The sequence below is a fragment of the Felis catus genome, chromosome A1 (genome assembly GCF_018350175.1).
Source record: "Felis catus isolate Fca126 chromosome A1, F.catus_Fca126_mat1.0, whole genome shotgun sequence".
Classification (NCBI taxonomy): domain Eukaryota; kingdom Metazoa; phylum Chordata; class Mammalia; order Carnivora; family Felidae; genus Felis; species Felis catus.
In genome coordinates this window covers 11,971,858-11,978,206 of record NC_058368.1, presented here as the reverse complement: position 1 = coordinate 11,978,206, position 6,349 = coordinate 11,971,858, and positions in this window count along the sequence as shown.

The following is a 6,349-nucleotide window of genomic DNA, read 5'->3' as shown; positions in this document are numbered from 1 at the left end:
ACAACACGGCAGAGCAGGAGGGGCCGAAAACAAGGAGACCCAAGGAAGACGGCTCCCGTCAGGGTCCTTTCATCCTGGAGGAGCTGAAATCCCTTCAAACCAGTTTGAGTAACAGGAAATGGAAAGAGGGTTATGGTAAGGCCATCGAGCTCAAAAGGTGCAGGAACTGATTCACTTCTGGAGACCAGCCTCTCTCATCCACATCTTTCTCTTGCATGTGGCCCAACGGTTTCATATTTACTATCCACAGCTCACTAGAAACTGTTGTCTGTGTCTTTTTAAAAAAAAAAATGTTTTTAAAAAAACAATTTTTTTTAATGTTTTATTTTTATTTTTGACACAGAGAGAGAGAGAGACAGAGCGGAGGGAGGGGAGGGGCAGAGAGAGAGGGAGACACAGAATCCAAAGCAAGGCTCCAGGCTCTGAGCCGGCAGCACAGAGCCCGACGCGGGGCTCGAACTCACAGACCGCAAGATCATGACCTGAGTCGAAGTCAGACGCTCAACCGACTGAGCCACCCAGGCGCCCCCAAAATGTTTATTTTTTAATTTGTTTTGAGTGAGAGAAAGAGCTCGAGCAGAGGAGGAACAGAGAGAAAGGAGAGAGAGAATCCCAAGCTGATTCTGTGCTGTCAGCACAGAGCCCGATGTGGGGCCTGGTCTCAGCAACTGTGAGATCATGACCTGACCTGAGCCGAAATCAAGAGTAAGACACTGAACCAACCAAGCCATGCAGGTGCCTCATGTTGTCCGTGTCTTTAATTCAGATTCCTAGGGGGAAATTCAAGTGGGTGTGGCTTAACTTCTAAGATCACATAATGCATAGGTCACTCGTGAATAGGCTATGCCTTCACAGTCTCATGTGACTCAGCAGGGGCTGTGGGCCAAGCCAGACTCCTCAAAAAGGCTGTGGACAGGAACCCCAAAATATATATATTTTTTGTGGAGAAAAGATGTTCAAGTTTAATCTAGGCCTTAAAAACAAACAAACAAAAACTCTCCTCTTGGCTTATCACCCAAATGTCCCCAAATCAGTCTCCACTGTCACCATTTCCCAACTTCCCATCCACTCAACCCAGTCTGGCTTCAGCCCCCCTCCCCTCCACCCCCACAGTGCCCTGACACTGCCCTATGAAAAGGCACTTGTGACATTCCAGGTTACCAAACCCAAAAACAGTAACCCAGTGTCTCTGTGTCTCTGATTCTGCCTTGTGTCAGTTAATGCAGAGAACCCTGCTTCTTCACAGTCTGCCCAAACCAGCCCAATCTCACCAATGAATTGTAAATTTTAGTGTAAATCAGGTCAGATCATACAGTAAACATAATTTTATTTGATAAATTTCTCCTTCACACACTTTCTCAGTTTCATTCTCTCTACACTCACCAAGGATAGCTTGGGGCCAACTGACTCCCAGTCTGGAGGCTTGGTGTTCTCCAAACCTGGGTGAGTATCTCACAAGAGGGATTTCTCACCCCACACTTTTACCACGGGAGAAAATGTCACATCTTGGTTTCTTGCAGCACCTTCCACCAGATGTTTGTCACTATTATCTGTTGAATCACCATGGGCTCCTGAGGGAGAGGGGCTCTAATTTGTGAACAGGGTGAATGTAGGTCCCCAGTGTCAGCTCAGGCTCCCCTGCAAGGGAATCTGGGAGCAGACTCATTCCCCTAAAGGTCAGCTATGAATTCCACACAGCTCATAACTCGCTGGAGAATTCAAGAATCCAATCCCATATTTAGAAAAGAATATTTATTCTCTAATTATTGTCTAGCCTAGTTCTTTAGTAATAATAGACATCGCTCAGTTAATGGCCTCTCCACCTCTCCAGCGTTTGGGTCAGGTTCATTTCAGCAAATCATGGTGGGTCTACCTTCAGTACATATCCATACAGTTCTCACTACATCCGTAACTACCATCCCAGTCCATCATGGCCTTTCCAGTCATATATCACCCAGATTAATGCAACAGTCTCCTTCACTGGTCTTACCGTCTCAGCCCTCCTCTCTGTCCTCATCACGTTAGCCAGAGGATCCTTTTAAAATGGAAGTCAGGAGCGCCTAGCTGGCTCAGTTGGAGCATGAGACTCTTGATTTCAGGGTCGTGAGACGTAATAGAGATTACGTAAATGAATCTTTAAAATGGAAGTCAGAGTATAAGACTTCTCTGTTTAAAACCTCAAATGGCTTCCCATCACACTTGAGTGAAAGACACAGTCCTTACGTTAGCCTTCAAGGCCCTATATCTGTGTTCCCTACACTTCTGACTTCACCTAGCACATGGCTCTCCCTTTACCCCATTCTAGCCACACCAGCCATCTTAGAAAATGGTAATAGCGAAGTTTTCGAGCACTTACCATGTGTTAGGTTCTTCTGTACATTCATCTAATCCATAGAAACGGAGAACCTGAGGTTATACAACCTGCTCAAGTTGCACATCTGATGTGCAGCAGACATAACCCCATCAGGCTGTGGCTGTGAAGTTCACATTCTCAACCATAGGGTAGAGATAAATTGCCTTTGGCAATGGTATTATTACAGTTACTTTCTAGCTACTCACCTATTTTTTCCCCTGGATCTGAAAATATATATACATATAAAAAGAAAAACTCCAATTAAATATTTCTTTGGTTTTAATTTTTAATTTTAGAATTTGAGATTGTTTCTGGCATGATAGCCAATTTCTGTAAATGATCCAGGGTTGCTTGAAAAGGTATATTCTGGGGTACCTGGGTGGCTCAGTCAGTTGAGCATACAACTTGATTTCAGCTCAGGTCATCATCCCAGCGTCATGGGATCAAGCCCTGCGTCAGGTTCCATGCTAAGTGTGAAGCCTGCCTAAGATTCTCTCTCTCATTCTCTCTCTCTCTCTCTCTCTCTCTCTCTCTCGGGGTGCCTGGGTGGCTCAGTCAGTTAAGCATCCAACTTTGGCTCAGGTCATGATCTCACAGTTCATGGGTTCGAGCCCCGCGTCAGGCTGTTTCAGATTCTGTGTCTCCCTCTCTCTCTGCCCATCCCCTGTTCACGCTGTCTCAAGAATAAACAAACATTAAAAAAAAAAAAAATCCTCTCTCCCCCCACTGCTCCTGTCCCCTGCTTGCACTAAAAAAAATTTTACGTATATTCTATTTCAAGGACCAAGGATTTAACATGTATCTATTAGATCTATCTTGTTTTGATCCCTGATATACTTTTATCTGTAAGTATTTGCACACTAAGCTTTCATCTCCTCAATCTCATCACTTCTTTGGGCTCTTTTTCTGAGTTCTCCCATATCATTGAGAGTATGGAGAATGTCTGGTATCTGCTTGCCTGGAATATTCTTTGGACATAGATTCTTCATTCTGTCCCTTTGGGAAGGGGGGGGTGTGTGGGGGGTAGGAAGGGTCTGGTTGGGTTGTGGTGACTATCCAATTCCTCTGCTGGTTCCTTTCTGCCCATTAGTTATCTTCTGATGATAGCAATTCTATCCAGGCCCTCTATTTACAATGTCCAGGACATTGTAAGGGAAATTGGTTCTGAAACAGCTGACAGTTTTAATTTGGATTTCAGAATACATTCTCACCAAGGGGTACATGGGGGAGGGAGCACATCCACACTCCATTTTTGCGCCACCTCCTGCAGAGCAAGAGGTCAGTAGGCTCACAGTAAAGCCTTTGTCATAGATTTTCTGGAGATCCAGCTGGTGTTTCTCTGGGTTGAATTCAGTCACCAACTGCAAGGGGGTTGTGCAGCTGTGTTTCCCTCTGGCCATCTCTCACTATCAGATAAATTCTCTCTCCATCTGGAGACTGAAAGGCAGGAAAGGTAGTGATTCCATGAAATTTCTCATTTCCAGCACTTGTCAAAGGTCTAACTAAGCCCCATGACCAACTTGACACTCCTATCGGATGGTCTGTAAGTGGACTTTTCAGAATGGTGACTGTTTTGGAGAATTCTTTCTTGATGTCTGTTTTCACGATGCTCTTGGAATTTACCTTTAGTCCAAAAATATTTGACAGATATTGTTCATAATTTGTGGTATAGATTTATGGCTGTTTCTTTACCTATGAAATTTTGTATTTATTTCAATTCTTTTTTTTTCAACAGTTGCACTGGCATAGAAAGAATAGAGTCTCCGGGTTTTAAAAGGTAGGATAGATAAGATTCCATGAAGGTCTATATCCTAGGTATTCAGAAAAACAATGGCATTTCTACAGTGTAATCAAGTTGGGCCACTTAAAACAGTAAGCTAAAGTTTAACATGTCATTAGCAGAAGGTAAGGCAAGAAGGGACAGGGCTTAGTCTCAGATTCAGATTTGGTTAGGATTACAGACCAACACATAATAAACAAATCAAAACAGGTTCTGTGGTGTGGAGAAATTGGAGCCCTTGTGCACTGTTGGTGGGAATGTAAAATGGCATAGCTGCTGTGCAAAACAATATGAAGGTTCCTCAAAGAATTTTAATGGAATTACCACCTGATCCAGCAATTTCACTTCTGGGTATACACCCAAGGGAATTGAAAGCAGAGTCTCAAATAGATATTTGCAACCCCCATGTTCACAGCAGCATTATTCACAACAAAGTGTGGAAGCAACCCAAGTGTCCAGTAACAGATGGACAAGAAAAATGTGGTACATACATACAGGGGAGTGTCATTCAGTCTTTAAAAAAAAAAAAAAAAAAAAAAAAAGGAAATTGACACGTGTTACAACATGGATAAATCTTGAGGACATTATGCTAAGTAAAATAAGTCAGTCACAAAAACACAAATACAGCAGGATTCCACTTAATATGAGGTACTTAGAGTGTAGTCAAATCATAGAGGCAAAGCAGAATGGTAGTTCCCAGGGCTGGAAGGAAGGGGAATGGGGAATTATTGCATAATGGGTATAGTTTCACTTCCGCAAGAAGAATTATGATGGTCGTGCATCATGAATATATTTAATACCACTAAACTGTGCACTTAAAAATGGTTAAGATGGCAAATTTTGTGATGTGTTTTTTATCACAATAAAAAAAAACTAGAAAAAACATAACAGGATTAGTGGGCAAGATGAACTATGATTTGGGCAATTAATAGAGGTCAGGGATTTAAGAAACCACCAAAGGTGGTTACTATAAAAGGATGGAAAGTTTGCCCTAAAACAGTTCATATATAACACATACACCTCAATACACACACACACACACACACACACACACACACACACACACACGTTAACTCTCAGTTCCCCATGTATCTTGCTTTTTCAGTTACACATATTTTAAGAACCAACTACTACTGTCTTGTCTAATAGTGGGTAGTTATCCTGATAACTGAATTCTTGACAACTAAGGGCTTTTTCATATATATATATATATATATATATATATATATATATATATATATATATATATATTTTTTTTTTTTTTTTTTTTACACACACTGTATTTTGACTATACTTTGAGGTTTTTCAAAAAAGGCTACTTACTCCCATTTTACAGATGAGGGAATGAAACACAGACATGTAAAATGGCTTGTGTAAGATCACACATCTGTTAAACCTGCAAAGCCAGGAGCATGAGGCTCTACTAGCTATTTGTCTACACTTTCATTTATACCTGGAGTTAACACAAGGAATGAACGGATCTACATTTACACAAGTTTCACTACATGTCTTTTCCATATATATAGTAGTATCATTCAAATATGTGGAGAATAAAAATTCATCGAGTGTGGCAAGTCTAAAGTTGCCATATAAATTTAGGTATAGTCAAAGTACCCTTAAAAATCCTTTACATCTCCCATGGTTTTATATGTATAACCCAAAGTAGTGCACACTAAAATTTAAGAAACAGTGTCTTAAACCTATGAAAGATGTAGAAGGATGTATATTTAGGTGTCAAGGTATTCAAACAACTGAAAACACTGGGGAATGGAGAATCTTGCTTCCTGTAAGACTTACTTCATTTTAAGTATTTGCCTTTTACATACTTATTCAATCATATTATATCATGCATTTTGGGGATTAAAGGAGATAGGAGAATTACATCTTTCCAAGGGAATAGGTTCTAAAATCAGTATAAGTTAAATAATTTATGATACGGCTCGACTTAACTTACACCTATATGTATAAATTTTCTTAATCAACAAAGAGTACCATTTCTACTGTGCAGAAGTCAGTAAAACTGTCTTTTGTTTTTAGAAAGAGGGCAAAATGTTGACAATTTTCACGTTAACTTACAATGCCAATTAAGGAGTAAGGAAGAAAAACCACCAGTAAAAATGACATTCAGAAAAGTAGAAAGAAAACCCTATTCTAACACTGTCCAAAAGTGATATATAGAAATCATGGAAAAGAGAACTGAGAAGATTGGATTTAAT